The 15,439-nt window shown below is 43.5% G+C and overlaps 1 pseudogene; it reads left to right on the top strand.

Annotated features, from left to right (window-relative positions):
• The first annotated feature begins 441 nt into the window (after positions 1–441).
• LOC144326421 (uncharacterized) lies at positions 442–4,358 on the top strand (annotated as a pseudogene).
• The last annotated feature ends 11,081 nt before the right edge of the window (positions 4,359–15,439 follow it).

Here is a 15,439-nt window from a genome sequence, read left to right as displayed (position 1 = left end):
TGCTCTCTCTTAAGGTGGAACAGAAATATCCTAACATCATATGAGATTGATCTTTCAGAGAAACAGTCTGCAAAAGTGGCACATTCCAGCCAGAAGGATGAGGCAGACCTGGACCTATGGCACAGAAGGCTTGGACACAGAGACACCAGCGTTATTCTGGATCTACAGAGAAGAGATCTTGTAAGAGGTTTGCAGGTAACAGAGAGCAACAAAGCTCCAGTAAAGTGTATAAGCTGTGTTACTGAAAAGGCTGTAAAACCTTCATTTCCACATTGTACAGAACACAGAAGCACCAAAGTGCTTGACATTGTGCACACTGACTTATGTGGACCCATGAATGTTCCTTCACTGGGAAAGAATAGATACATACTAATATTTGTTGATGATTTTTCAAAGTACTGTGTTGCATATTTCCTCAAAGAAGAGTGTGAGACAGTGGACATGTTCCAGGACTACATTGCCAAGGTCAAGAACAAGTTCCAAAGAGCTCCAGCTGTGTTAATGAGTGACAATGGAGGTGAGTACTGCTCAAGTGAAATTCAGGCTCTCCTGGCCAAGGAAGGAATTGCACACGTAACCACAATTCCCTACACACCACAGCAGAACGCCAGAGCAGAGAGAAAGTTTAGATCCATTATGGATATGACAAGATGCATGCTAAGAGATGCATCCCTGCCACAGAAGCTGTGGGCAGATGCGGCAAACACAGCAATTTATTTGCAGAACAGACTGCCAACCAAAGGAGCAGAGCACACACCATTTGAACTTTGGCATGGGAAAGTTCCCAATTTGTCACACATATGTGTGTTCGGAAGTCTGTGTTACTACCACGTCCCCAAAGAACACAGACACAAGCTTGACTCCAGGGCAAAAGCAGGTATCCTTGTGGGATACGCCTCTGGAGGCAAAGGATACAGAATCTTGGACTTACAAACTGGTAAGACAAATGCGCACCATGCAGTTTATTTTGATGAACATGGCAAAGCTGACACTAAGAACAGTGTTGTAGATTTTTCCGACGAGTCACAGAAAGGACTCAAGAATTTGTATACTTCCCTTCTGAAACCCCACAAAGTACTAATCTGCCTTCCAGTGTTATAGCCCCCCCCCCCAGGCGAAACACCAGAAGACGCAGAGGACCAGACCCCTGGCGGCACCAGAGACGAAGAGGAGGACTCAGATGAGGACATGCCAGCGTTGGAGGAGGAGGAGGGGGAAGCTGATGCGGTCGCAGAACCAGAGGTCAGACGCTCATCCAGAACCAACAAAGGTGTCCCACCATTACGGCTGTCCTACTTCGCAGGGTCGGCGTTTCCACAGGAACCTTCCACTTGGGAAGAGATACAGGAGATGCCAGCTGCTGAAGCCAGTCTCTGGAAGAAGGCCGCGCAGGAGGAGATGGATGCACTGCATCAAAACAAGACCTGGACACTCACTGAGCTGCCTCCCGGTAAGAAGGCCATAGGCAGTAAATGGGTTTTTAAGGTTAAGAAGGGGTCAGAAGGAGAAGTGCAGCGCTACAAAGCTAGACTTGTAGCACAGGGATTTTCACAACGTTTTGGTGAAGACTACGATGATATTTTTGCACCAACCGTGAGGTACAGCAGAGTAAGAATGCTTTTGAGCATTGCAGCCTCCAAGCAAATGAGGGTGAAACACATTGACATTGCTACTGCTTTTCTTCACGGGCAGATTTCTGAGGAAAATTACATGAAACAGCCCAAAGGTTTTGTAAAACCACATGAGGCCCATTTAGTATGCAAACTGCAAAGGGGACTTTACGGACTTAAGCAGGTTGCTAGAACCTGGAACCAAAAGTTGCATAAAATGCTGACACAACTTGGGTACAAGCAAAGCAATGCTGACAAGTGCTTGTACAGTAAGTCAAATAATGGACAATTCTCATATATTCTAGCATTTGTTGATGACCTGATTATTGCCACAGCAAGTGAAAAAGACTATGCACAGATAGTAAAACACCTTAGCAAAGAGGTGGAGGTCAAGGAGCTAGGAGATATTCAATACTACCTTGGGATCCAAGTGGAGAGAGAAGAGGACGGCTCATTTCTTCTCAGCCAGAGGCAAAAGATCCACGAACTGATTGAATGCATGCAGATGCAAGACGCGCACCCAGTTGCTACACCGATGGCTACTGACTTCTTGAAGAATCAGCAGGATTCGAAGCAGTTGCCAGACAACAGTGAATACAGGTCGGCGATTGGTAAACTTTTGTATTTAGTTACCACATGTAGACCTGACTTAGCAAATGCTGTGGGGATTGTTAGCAGAAAGGTGAATTCTCCCACTGAGCATGATTGGGCAGGTGTGAAAAGGGTGGTGCGGTATTTGAAGGGTACCATGAATTGTAAATTAAGGTTACCAGCTGTCAGAGATCCTAAGTTGGTTGGGTATACTGATGCAGATTGGGCTGGGGACAATGCTGACTATAAATCAACAAGTGGTCATGTTTTTATGTTTGGGGATGGACCTGTTGCATGGGGTAGTTATAAACAGAGCTGTATAGCATTATCTTCCACAGAATCAGAATACGTTGCAGCAACAGAAGCCTGCAGGGAGATCACCGGGCTTGATCAACTCATAAAGGACTTTGGGTTGGTGAGAAAGGGACCTGTCAGCTTGCTAGAGGACAATCAGAGTTGTCTGAAGCTGACGCAGAGTGAGAAGTTCCAAGCAAAAACAAAACATATTGGGGTGAAGTACCATTATATACGCAAGATGATCCAGGATGGACTTGTGGAACTGTCTTACTGCAGCACTGAAGAGATGACTGCTGACATCCTGACAAAGCCCCTGCCAAGAGAGAGTTTCCAGAACCTACGTGTCAAGCTGGGACTCTGGGTGGTTGAATAAAGTTATTTATGTTTTGTGCATGTTGTATTGACTGAGAAGGGGTATGTGGGATATGAAACACAAGAGCAGTCAAGTACAACATTCCTAGAGTGAACATGTTTACACATGGGGAGGGATGTTTGTCCAGCCAGCAGGTAAACTTCCTGTTTCCTTCTGGGCTGGGACAGACTTCCTCTGCATGTGACTAGAGGTGGGTGTGGCCTCACCTGTGCAGGTAATGACAAAAGCACAGGGCAGGGCAGCCATCTCTCTCTCTCTTTCACCACATTCATTGAAGAAACATCTACTGGGCCAAAGATGTCCTCTTGGCTTCCAGCCAAGAGAGGACAAAGGGACTGTCTTCTTAAGAGATAAATTCCAAGTGTATGTTACTTCATTAAGCTAAGTCTGCCTTCTGGGATCTGATTGTGAACAGAATGTGAGTAAACTCTTTTTTATACTTTTGTAAAAGACTGTGTCGTCTCTTCTATTTTATGAGGTAATAAGGGGAAATTACCAGAATAGTTATTATAGAGGCTTTAGCGAGCCTGAAGAAACGCAGCCACTGCAAACTTAAAACAAAGGAGAATGTGTTACTCTGCTGAAATTGAGGAACTTGTTAACACAAGTTGGATAAGGATATAATCAGACAATATATCCTCTCCTGCATCCCTGAACATTCCTACACAGTAACCCTCCAGCCTCTCCGGAGCTGCAGAGGCTCAGGACAGAGAGGCGGAGGGAACTAAGTTCTTCACAGGAGGAGTGCTCGCCTTAAGGCCAGGAGAGGCGAGTCACCTGTGGGCCGGGACCGCCCTATGCCTCAGAGGAGATAAAGGCCAGTCAGCCCAGTCCCAGGTTGCGGGAGCAACATCGTTGGTAACCTGTTCCTGCCAGACCCTGTTCTGCTCTTCCAGAGTTCCTGACCACGCCCGGCTCCTTGCTTTGGACCCCGCTTCGCCCTTGGCGGACAGCCTCCATACCCTCCACCTAGGACCGGAGTCAGACCATGCTGCACGGTACCCCCCCCCCCCGGGACCAGCACAGTTTGCTCCCGCCACACCCACACTCCCCCTTCGTTGGGGTGCGTTCGGGAAGAACCAGAAACCATGACTGACCAGGCGGTTGTGCTGGGGGCATTGGCCCAGGAAAACCAGGCCTGTACCCACACAGTGCAGCAGCTTAGAAACGCAGTTATGGCGCTTCAGCAGCGTTTGGACGCCAAGGCCCCAGTTTCTGGCAAGTACCCAGTGGCCCGGCCAGAGAAATTTGATGGGTTCCCGGCCAGCTTTCCCATGTTCCTTGCCCAGGCCAAGCTGTACATTCAGGGGCGAGCCCAGAATTTTCCTGATGATCGCACCAAGGTGCACTTCTTGATCAGCTTGCTGAAGGACCAGGCGGCCAAGTGGGCTTTGCCGCTGCTCCGGCAAGACTCTCCTTTGCTGACAGACTATGTGGGGTTTTGTAACCACTTGGAGACTGTGTTTGGCAACCCTCTGAAGGGTTAGGGTTAGGGTTAGGGCTGGGGCGTCATGGGTCATCCGGAGAACCTCAGCCCGCAGTGGTCCTGGCGGGATGTACAGGCAACCGTGGTGTAGCAGTAGGCCCTGGTGCACGACCATCCCCGGATACTGAGGGCATGACACCCCTGCCTCGTCCCCTTTGTTATCTCAATTCTTTCCGTAAGAGTGTTATTATTAATCTGGCATATTGTTCCAAGTAGATAAACTTAATTCCTTTCATAAATTTCGTTCCCATATCCATAATTTCTAAATTTCTTTTCATGAAGTACCAAGACACCTTATCGAATGCCTTCTCGGCATCCAAAAACATTAACACCGCTTGTTTTTCCCTTCTGGCATCCAAAAATTAAATTATATCAATGATGTTTCTAACATTATCCTTCAATTGTCTGCCAGGCAGGAAACCAGTTTGATTCTTCCCAATCTCCTCTCCAAACATTTGTTTAAACCAATTGGCTAATATACTAGCAAATAGTTTATAGTCATTGTTTAGGAGAGAGATTGGCCTGTAGTTTTTAACTCGAGTCACGTCTGTGTCTGGTTTAGGAAGCAAGATGATATGTGCTTCTTTCCAAGTCTCCGGAATTTTATTTCCTCCTAAAATGCTGTTCATCACTTCCGCCAATGGGGCAGACAGTTGTTCTGAACATTTCTTATAGTATTTGGCTGTCAAGCCATCTGGGCCTGGTGCCTTACCAATTACTGCTTGTTTTATTGCAATTTTAACTTCTATTTTTATGCTGGCATTAAGTTGGTTTTTCTTCTCCTTAGAAATTTCCTTCAATCTGTTCTGTTCCACATATTCTTCTATTTTTCCTTCATCCTCCTTTTCTTTTCTAACTAATTGTTTATAATATCTTTGAAATTTTTTCCTTATTTCATCTGGGTTTCCGATTGTTTTCCCTTCGACCGTAAGTTTCGTTATTGTATTCTGTTTTTGTCTCTTCCTTAATTGCCAGGCAAGCAATTTTCCTGCCTTATTCGCAAACTCAAAGTTCCTTGGGTTTAAAAATTTAATTTTCCATTCTATCTCTTGATTTATCAATATCGAAAATTGTGTTTGTAACATTTATATATATATTTTTAGCTTGGTTATCTTTGGGATTGTTTGCCAAATTCTTTTCATTGCTTATTATTTGTTTTAGTATCTCCTCCTTTTTGCTCTCTCTTAATCTTTTCTGGAATGCATTCTGCTGTATCCAGAATCCTCTTATTACCGCCTTTGATGCGTCCCATACTGTGTTAGTAGCCACTCCTTTGTTTAGGTTGAGCTCAAAATAGTCTTTCAATTTTTTTGTGCCTTTTCCAGTATTACTTGATTGTCCAGTAAACCATCATTCATCCTCCCCCTGAATGTAGCCTCTTCTTTCCCTTTCATTTCCCTTTTTATTGCATTATGGTCCAAAATAGTTTTGGGGGAAATTTCTATTTTTGTTACTCTTGTTACCGATTCTCTGGAAGTCCAAATATAATCAGTTCTTCCGGCACTCTGGTTTGGCTCAGAGAAGCGACTAAATTGTTTTTCTAGTGGGTGCTTCAGCCTCCAAATGTCTATCAGGTCATTGTTTTCTACCAAAGTAAAAAGTGTTTTGGGCAGCTTCCCTTGGTTTGCTATCCTTTTTCTTTCTGTTTTGTCCATTTCTAGGGAGACTACCCCATTAAAGTCTCCCATTAATATTATTCTTTGATCCATAAATTCAAGTAGTTTCTCCTCTAATTCTTTATAAAAGTCCGCTTTATTATCATTTGGGGCATAAATTGTTAGAGGGGGATTTTCCACTGGCGGCAAATGACAGAGACTGTGACTCTATGAGACAGGTGTAAAACCAAACTAAGCAAAGGCTTTATTTCAAAACAACAAACAGCAAAGCTTGTGGGTGTTTTTCCTGCAGGCAGAGTTCAAACTGCAGCTTTTCTCCTTTTGTAGCCATGGCCAGCTGCACCCAATCAGCCCAGAGCTTACAGAAACTGTTCTTAAAGGTACAAACATGTTTCTGTGCAGAATGATTCTTTCCCAACACCCCCTCTCATTCAAACAGAAACAACAGTACTTTAAACATATGCAGAACATATTTATACATCATGCACAACAATTCCTAATTTTGTCACTAGTTGTGCATGTTTCTCAAAAGTTAGTGCTTTCGTAAATATATCAGCCACATTTTGCATACTCTCACAGTATTTTAGCATTATCAGGTTTTGCTTCACATTTTCAGTCACATTTTGATACTTAATTTCTAAATGTTTGGATTTATTTTTAAACTGCTCAAACACAGCCAAAGTTATTACAGCTTGATTGTCTTCCCATATTTGAACTGGATAATCACATTGTATATCTAAATCACTGAGGATTTGAACATAAAATTTTATTTCATTACACAACTCTGATAAAGCACAGTATTCGGCCTCTGTTGAAGATGTGGCCATGATTCCTTGCTTTTTGGACTTCCAACCTATCAAGGAATCCCCAAATTGAAACACCATACCAGAAATGGATTTTCTATCAGGCAGGTTGGCCCAATCGCTGTCAACATAACACTGCAATTTTGTAGACCCTGAAGATGGTAATCTTAAACAATAAGCAAGTGTATGTTTTAAATACTGGAAAATACGTTTTAAACCCTTCCAGGCATTTTCTGTGGGACAGCTTGCTAGTCTGCTCAGTATTCCAACTGCATAACTCAAATCTGGTCTGCTCCACAATGAAATGTACAGTAAACTTCCAACTATTAAATTGTACATTTCAGGATTCACTGGTTCTGTGCATTCTCCTTCATTCTTGAAAAAACCTATTTCCATTGGGGTTTTTTACTCCCTTGCTATTTTGCATATTGTTTCTTTCAAGTAACTCCATTATTTTATCTCTTTGACTCAACAAAAAACTTCCATCGTTTGTCCTTTGAATTTCTAGACCAAGATAATTTTTTACTGGACCCAAATCTCTTACTTTAAATTCCTTTCTTAGTTGTTCTGCAAATTTTTCCACTTGCTTGTCATTTTTTTGTAGAAAAAAGCAAATCATCAACACAAGACAAACATATTTCTTGTTTATCACCCTTTCCTTTAGTGTACAAGCAGTTATCAGCTAAGCTCCTTTTAAAGCCAAGATTTTTTAAAGCATTATCAAGACACTCGTTCCAATTTCTAGCTGATTGTTTGAGCCCATAAATTGCTTTGTGTAACCTATATACAGAACTCTGTTCGCCTGCCTCAAATCCTGGTGCTTGATTCATAAAAATTTCTTCGTGCAGATTTACATTAAGATAAGCTGTTTCAATATCAAAATGGCTTACCTTAAACCCACGTTGTAATGCAACAGTTAGCAATAAACGTACACTTTCGCTCCTTGCAGTAGGAGAAAAGGTTTCATCAAAACTTTCACCTTTTCTTTGCGTAAAGCCTCGTGCTACCAGCCTAGCTTTGTACTTAACACTACCATCTGCCAAGTGTTTTATTTTATACACCCATCTGCAGTCCACTGCCTTTTTTCCTTTTGGCAATGGCTCAATAGTAAACACATTATGTTCTGCCAAAGATTTAATTTCTGCTCTCATTGCATTTTTCCACATTACTATTTCCTGGTGTGGTAACTTTAAAACCTCCTCATAATCACAAGGTTCTTTCTTCACATCAACAGTTTTAACTTCTTGTATAGTAAACCTTTCTGGAGGTAATCCCTTATTGCTTCTTTGTGATCTTCTAACTTGAACACTTTCCCCCTCTGAACTACCTCCCCCTTCTAATTCATCTTGCTCAGGAGAAATTGGTTCAGCTTTAGGAGATTGTGTACTGGGACCCTCATCCCCTGATTCCTCATCACTATCACTTTCAGAACTTTAATTTGTGGCTTGTCTTCCTCAGATTTCACAAATTTATCTGTATCATCTGAAGATAAAACAACTTCTGAATTTCCATGTAAACGAGCCCAACCATCTTGCTCACAAAACTCTGCATGTCTTGATATCACAACTTTGCCACGCCCTAGTGCAAAACGATACCCTTCTCTGTCCTTTTGGGATGTGAACCCAAGCCCAACAACCAAAAGTTTTAACATGGTCCAAAAAAGGTTTTTTCCCATAAAGCAAAAAAATGAGGGGTATTGTTTATGGTAGAATGAAACAATCTGTTCTGTATGTAATTAGCACAGAGAACTGCTTCCCCCCAAAACTTCCTGGACAAGCCAGAATCACATAACATAGAATCTGGCATTGTTTGCAAAGACCTTATGTTCTGCAACTGAATTTTCTTCAGGCAAAAAGGACACGATTTACGGTGACTAATACCACGTTTTTTCAACCATATCTGGAGGGCTTCAGACATGAACTCACCTCCACGGTCACTCTGCAGTTGGGTAACTTTGTAGGGAAACTGCCTTTCTATATAAGGTAAAGGTAAAGGTACCCCTGCCTGTACGGGCCAGTCTTGACAGACTCTAGGGTTGTGTGCTCATCTCACTCTATAGGCCGGGAGCCAGCGCTGTCCGCAGACACTTCCGGGTCACGTGGCCAGTGTGACGAAGCTACTCTGGCCAGCCAGAGCCGCACACGGAAACGCCGTTTACCTTCCCGCCTGTAAGCGGTCCCTATTTATCCACTTGCACCCGGGGGTGCTTTCGAACTGCTAGGTTGGCAGGCGCTGGGACCGAACTACGGGAGCGCACCCCGCCGCGGGGATTCGAACTGCCGACCATGTGATCGGCAAGTCCTAGGCGCTGAGGTTTTACCCACAGCGCCACCCGCGTCCCGCACCTTTCTATATAGTTGACCCAATTTTTAATCAGTTGACCAGTTTCACTTTTGTGTTTCAACAAGTATAGCGGCGACAATCATCCACAAGAACCAGAAAAAACTTTGCTCCTTCCTCAGATTCTGCAAATGGCCCACAAAGGTCTGAGTGTACTAAAGCAAATGGCTTCTTGCTAATTCTATTACTTTCAGGATAAGATCCCCGCTTACTTTTAGACTCCTTGCAGGTATTGCAGTCCAGAAAAACTGAACATTTTTCATTTTAATTCCCTTACTTAATTCTGGCATTTTTGCAATACTGCGGAAATTGGCATGCCCCAAACAACGATGCCACAGATGCTGGCACTCATCATGCAAGGCTCTATTACAGGCTTTAACACCGGCCCCAGACTCACTTATTAGCTGGTCTTTCAAAACAAACAAACCATTTTTAGTGACGCTGTAACCACTTTTCCAGCTTTCTCTATTTTACAACCTGAACCAGAGAAGGTTACCTTAAACCCCTGCTTAACAAGACTTGCAACTGAAAGCAAATTATTTTCTAAACTTGGTACACATAAAACATTGGTAAATTTGGTACTTAAACAGTTAATATTCACACTACCCTTTCCGGCTGACTCATGCACTGTTCCATCAGCTAGTACTACATTTACAGATTTACAAGGTTGCTTTTCTACAAGGGCTTGTGCAGACTTAACAAAAATGTTTGTCGCTGCTGAGTTTAAAATCCAGTCCTGTCCAACATTGTGACTGGTGCCTCGAACTGCTGCAGAAACATACTGGACTTGACTCTTCCTGTCTCCTCACTTCCCAGCAAACGCAGGCCGCCCTTTTCTTGTGTTTTCTCCCACAGACACAGTGCACTGACGTACTAAATGCTTGGTTGACCCACAACGATAGCATTTTCTGACTGTGAAAGCTGCTTCCTCTGTGTGGTCAACAACCTCTTTAGGTTGCCGCTCCTCATCAGTTGCATATCTTTTACTGGACCGCCTCCCATTTCCGGAGTTACGGTGAGGGGTTGTCGCCTTCCTCTCATTGCATCTTTCCTCCTCATCAAGCAAATGCCCAGTTAAGAAATGCATTGTTAATTGGCTTTCTGGAATTGCCACCAGAGTCATCACTAAATTATCCCATGACTCAGGAAGTGAAGACAGCACAATATAAACCTTTCTCTGCTCAGAAAAATGTTCCCCAAGTTCATTTAACTGTGAAAATAAATCACGCATTCTTTGAAGGTTTTTTGAAACACATTCACCCTCACTTAGTCTGGCTCGGTACAGAGCTCTCATTAGAGTAATTTTGCTGCCAGCAGTATCTCTAATGTGTATCGCTCTCAGTGCTTTCCAAATCTCACTTGCTGTTTCAAGGTCTTGCACATGAGATAATTGAGACTTCTCTAAACTCAAAATTAGATTGACATAGGCTTTGTCCTCCAGCCTTTGGTCTGCTTCATCTACTTCTTCATCCTCATCTTTTACAGGAGGGTTAACAATAACAGTCCAACACTGTTCTTTCTTTAAAAATGCCTGCATCTGTAAACTCCATGACATATAATTGGTCTCTCCCAGTTTCTCTACTGGAAAACATGAAGCTCCCCCTTGAGCTCCAGCTCCAAGTCCAGCCATGGCTCCACCCAGCTTTCAGCTTTCCACTCAGTCTTTACTCACACGTGGCTTGAAGAATTGTTCGGCTCCTGGTCTCAAACAGACACTCTCTGCAGACGCCTTCACACAGCCAGCTGCTTGAGAAACGCTGAGTTACTTCCAGTCTCTGGGTTCTTTTCACACTCTATCTCTGCCCACTCAGGACTGGGCCCATAACCTGTTAGAGGGGGATTTTCCACTGGTGGCAAATGACAGAGACTGTGACTCTATGAGACAGGTGTAAAACCAAACTAAAGAAGGACTTTATTTCAAAACAGCAAAGCTTGTGGGTGTTTTTCCTGCAGGCAGAGTTCAAACTGCAGCTTTTCTCCTTTTGTAGCCATGGCCAGCTGCACCCAATCAGCCCAGAGCTTACAGAAACTGTTCTTAAAGGTACAAACATGTTTCTGTGAAGAATGATTCTTTCCCAACATAAATTCCCACTATGATCAGTTTTTCGCCCTGTGTTACCATTTCAGCTGCTATAATTCTTCCTTTATCACCTTTGAAAATTTGGCGTGATTCATATTTTTCCTTTATATACAAAGCCACCCCCCTTTTCTTGCTATCATCTGCTGAAATGTATTCCTTACCCAATCTTTTATTTTTAAGAATTCTTTCATGTTTTTTCGCAACATGTGTTTCCTGTATACAGGTTACATCTAAATTCTGTTTTAATGATATATGTTCAATTTTATCACGTTTAATTTTGTTATCTAAAACATTCACATTCCACGATATTATTTTCAACCCCATTGTTATCAACAGTTTACCGGTAATACAAAGTCTTTATATCTTTAGGTTTCTTTCTCTTCTTCTTCCTCTTCTTCCAGTGGCGTATCATCTTCTTTCTTCCCCAGTTCTTTTCCATATCTTCTCATGAATTCTCCCATCTATTGGAGGGATTTGATCTTACATTTCTTATCCTTGTAGAAAAAGGATATCCCCTCCGGAAACTCCCACTTGTACCATATTTCATTTTTCCTTAGGATTTTTTTTAAAATAATTTTTATTAACAGACCAATCAAATCAAATCACATTAATTCCAAATTACAGAGCCAAATTTTAAATTTTTGTTGGGGGTACCCATATTTCAAGTTCCGAAAGGGATCCAATCATCTTGTTGCTGCTGCTTTGATATCCACAATTCTGTCCAATCCTTTCTTGTTGTTTTCCACGTCTCTTCATGTTATTTTCATATATTTTTCCTTTCTCTTTGTGGCCTCTGATAGTCTCTGCAAGCGAGTTGAAGACAAATGTTTTTGTAATCCTGTGTGGGTTTTCCCATTCATCCAAGAGTCATATTCAGACGGCTGCCGCCTTTCATCACTTCCATAGAGAAAACAATTTTACCGTTCGTTAATCTTCGCAGGCCTGTCACTCCCTTTCTCGATCTTCCGAGGAGGTTCTGCCAGGAGTCCAATATGATAACAACCATAGCTTCCTCCTCCTCGATCATCAATCTTTCGACAAAACCTGCCAACATGGCGACTCTCTTTTTATAGCTGCATCATTCCAAGAGCCCTTAAGCCAAGCCTTTGGTTAATAATTCATTTCCACACAGTTTTTTAATCATCCTGCTTATAGTCAATTGTGCAACGGTTCTTTCTTGGGGAGGGGTTGTTAGGTAATCACATAGAGAAAAAAGAAAAGTCCCCCCCCCCTTCCAGTCCCGTTCCAACATACCGACCCTTTGATGTATCTTCTTCTTGATTTATTGTCCTGTTGAATCCAACCCGTCGCTCTACTTCACAGAGGTCACTTCAATTAGCAGTCTTAACTCCCGTTCTTCACTTGAAATATGTGCATTTGCTTCTCTCTAATTGTTTGTTTTGAGCTCCTGCAACCAGTTCGTGCGATCAGAGACAGCGTCAGGGAGAGCCGTCTCCCACGGGTGCTGTACGCCTAGTGCCTTCACCCCCTTCTTTCGAACTCGGGGGTGATTTATGGCAACAGCAGGCGAGGCAGTGTTTCCCCATTCCCTGGGGTAACAAGGGAGGCTGCATACTCCCATATCAGCCTCTTAATTACCCTGTGTGAGACGGAGAGATGGTATTGTCGGCCATCTTCCAATGCGCCCCTGGCGGTCCCCCCATCCCCCCCCCTTAGGATTAGGGTAATGTCTCTGTATTCTTCTCGTCGTTTCAAAAAACTTTTCGGTGTTTCCTTGCAAATTATGATGAATTTATTATTTATGCATAACCTCTTTTTTCGGTTCGTTCTTAAAATTAAATCTTTCATATCTCTCGAATTCAGAAATACAAGGCAATCACCAGGAAGTTTTTTTTACCTCTTTCCGTCTTATATTTAATCCTGAAAGCCTTGTCTATTGTTTTTCCAACTTGTTCTTCATCCATTTCCAACCAAGTTGCTATTTCCTTTGTCAGTCTTTCCTTTATATTTTTCTCCTTCTTGCTCTATTACGCCTCTGAAGCAGAGATTTAATTCCATTTGTTTCATTTCCATAAAGGCAAGAGAATCCATAGTTTCTTCATGCATTTTTGCTAATTCGGCAATCTCTGATTTTATTCCCCCCCCCCCTGTAGTAATGTTGCGACACACACCCCTTCCTCACCTGTCCTACAATCCAGTGGGACCCGGCTAAAAGAGGGAAGGTAGTGCCACAACATTTACTTTTTTCAGGACAGAACACAACAAAAGGGGTAGTTGCTGCCACCACTCCCTTGTCCAGGGATAGCCCAGAAGATTAACCCAAGGGAGAAGGTTACTCTCCCTGGTTACTGGCTACCCCCACCCTGCAATTGCTTCCACAAAATGCAGGCAGAAATTCAACAGGTTCCACAAATTACAGGCAGGAATTCACAGGTTCAGTAGGAGGCTAAGTGGTCAGACTTTGGATTCAGACTTTCCCCAGAAAGTCACACAGAACAAATAGGAAAATCCTCTTTTTAAAATTTATTTAAAAAACAAGATTAAACATACTTAAAAGTAGGCACATCTCTTATATAGTTCAGACAGGAAAATAACAACATTGTAAAGCATCATTAGCTAATCATACTTACAAAACGAGAACACAAGAAAAGTTAAGGCAGTTCGTAAAGTCCTCAGCTGAATCCGCATCTCAAGAAGACAATAGGAATGCTTCATCACAAAGAACACGCATATGCATGACAACTGCCAGCATGATGGTAAGCCTGACAGAAGGGCAGATGTGCTGTGCGCTTGCAGGTTCCTTTCCTAAGGTTTTTATCCTTTAAAACCCCACGTATAATCGGAACCCCAAGACCAATCAGAATTCCTGATTAATTCCAAATTTACCAATGGTCACCAAGCTGGGTAATAATTCAGCGGGTGACAGCTGAAGCTTGTTTGTTCTCAAGACCTTGGGATCAAAAGGTTCCTCTCAAACGTCTCAGAGACACAGCAGAACCTCCTTTCTCCTGTAATGAGGTTTGATAGCCCTTGCTCACACAGGGACGTCACTTAGCACTGTATCGGGCTCTGCCTCTCCCTCTGCCCCTGGCTACGTTTAAGCGTCAGGCTCAGTTTCAGACAGTGTCTCTGTTTCAGGATCCAGCACTCTATCAAGCACTATTTCAGACTCAGGCTGTGGATCTCGGTTGTGGCTGTGGATCTCGGCTGTGGCTCTGTCTGTGGCTCTGGCTCTCTTTCAGGCTCTGGTTCTGAATGAAGATCTGGTTCTGACTCTGATTCAGGGTCTCATGATGGCTCTTCCTCTGCCTCTGGCCCAGCTCTGTTTCAGGCTCTGGCACTCTATCAAGCACTGTTTCTGGCTCTGGCTCTCTTTCAGGCTCTGGTTCTGAATTAGGGTTTTGTTCTGGCTCTGGCTGGGTCTCTGGCTCAGGCTGTGGCTCTAGGCTGTGGCTGCAGCTATGTTTTGTGCTCCGGCCCTGTATCAAGCCCTATTTCTGGCTCTGGCTCTGGCTCTGGCTCTGGCTCTGGCTCTGGCTCTGGCTCTGGCACTCTATCAAGGACTGTTTCAGACTCAGGCTGTGGCTGTGGCTCTGCCTCTGTTTGAGGCTGTGTCTCTGTTTCAGGCTCCGGCACTGTATCAAGTAGTGTGGCAGACTCAGGCTGTGGCTCTAGGCTGTGGCTGTGGCTGTTGCTCTGGTTCTGGCTGTGGCTCTTTTTCAGGCTCTGGTTCTGAATGAGGGCTTGGTTCTGGCACTGATTCAGGGTCTCGCTCTGTCTCTGGCTGTGTCTCTGTTTCAGGTTCTGACTGTGGCTGTGGCTTAGTTTCTGGCTTAGTTTCAGACTGTTTTTTCTGTTTCAGGCTCTGCCTCTGCCTCTGCACTCTGGCTGTGTCTCTGTTTCAGGCTCCTTCAATCTATCTAGCTGCAATCCAATTCCATCGGGCCTAGGGGGCAGGTCCCACACTAACCTCCACAGCTTGAGAAGCTCCAGGAAGGCCTTGGGACACTGTGGCTGCTGTGATTGTTTTTTTTGCAATACGGCTCCCTCCTGCAAGCCAATTCCATCGGGCCTAGTGGGCGGGGACCACACATACTTTGAACAGCTATCTGCAGCAAGTGGCGAAAATGTTTTTAAATGTTTTGAAAGCGTTATTAATTTATTGCACCTCAAACGGTGGTTTGTTGTTGTTGTTGTTGTTGCTATTTTCTTTCTGGGGTGGGACAAATGTTTAGTTGGGGCGGGGATTATTTTAAGTTTAGCATAATTGTTTCTTGCTTTG

Source organism: Podarcis muralis, chromosome W, assembly GCF_964188315.1.
Source record: "Podarcis muralis chromosome W, rPodMur119.hap1.1, whole genome shotgun sequence".
NCBI classification, from domain to species: domain Eukaryota; kingdom Metazoa; phylum Chordata; class Lepidosauria; order Squamata; family Lacertidae; genus Podarcis; species Podarcis muralis.
Note: the sequence above shows the minus strand (reverse complement) of the source record. Positions and strands in the feature narration are given on the sequence as shown.